Genomic DNA, 1,015 nt, shown 5'->3' on the forward strand with positions numbered 1-1,015 from the left:
TGCAGAGATCCACCTGCAGCCCCTGGGGATCCACGGGGGATGCAGAGATCCACCTGCAGCCCCTGGAGATCCATGGAGGAGGCAGAGATCCACTCACAGCCCCTGGGGATCCCTGGAGGGTGCAGAGATCCACCCGCAGCCCCTGGAGATCCATGGAGGAGGCAGAGATCCACCCGCAGCCCCTGGGGATCCGTGGAGGAGGCAGAGATCCACCCGCAGCCCCTGGGGATCCGTGGAGGAGGCAGAGATCCACCCGCAGCCCCTGGGGATCCGTGGAGCAGGCAGAGATCCACTCACAGCCCCTGGGGATCCACGGGGGATGCAGAGATCCACCTGCAGCCCCTGGGGATCCATGGAGGATGCAGAGATCCACCTGCAGCCCCTGGGGATCCATGGAGGATGCAGGGATCCACCCACAGGCCATGGGGATCCATGGGGGATGCAGAGATCCATGGGGATGCAGAGATCCACTCACAGCTCCTGGAGATCCACCCACAGGCCCTGGAGATCCACCCACAGGCCCTGGGGATCCACGGGGGATGCAGAGATCCATGGGGATGCAGAGATCCACTCACAGCCCCTGGAGATCCACCCGCAGCCCCTGGGGATCCATGGAGGAGGCAGAGATCCACCCCGGAGGGGACCTCACGGGCTCCCAGAGGAACGGCTTCTCAACCTGAGCCGAGCAGAAGGAAACCTCAGGTGAGGAAGGGACCGAGATCCCCACCCTCTGTCTCCCTGCGCTGCCGGGGGACGGAGGAAGGGGCTGGGGGGGCGGAAGGGGCTCCTGAAACATGAATTTATGAGGAAACACAAAGATTTTAGTCGTAGGCTTGGGATTTCAGGTGTAGGCTTGGGCCCAGTGAGGGATAATCAAAATAGTTAGGAGAGCTGGACTTGAAATAGAGTTTTAGATGTTAGTAACTGATTCCCAAATAACTGATGAAATAGAGTTTTAGATGTTAGTCACTGATTCCCAAATAATTGATGAAATAGAGTTTTAGATGTTAGTAAC

The sequence above is a fragment of the Corvus kubaryi genome, unplaced genomic scaffold (genome assembly GCF_017639235.1).
Source record: "Corvus kubaryi isolate FWS band 111438036 unplaced genomic scaffold, C.kubaryi_AGA036_p1.0 split1-37344, whole genome shotgun sequence".
NCBI classification, from domain to species: Eukaryota; Metazoa; Chordata; class Aves; order Passeriformes; family Corvidae; genus Corvus; species Corvus kubaryi.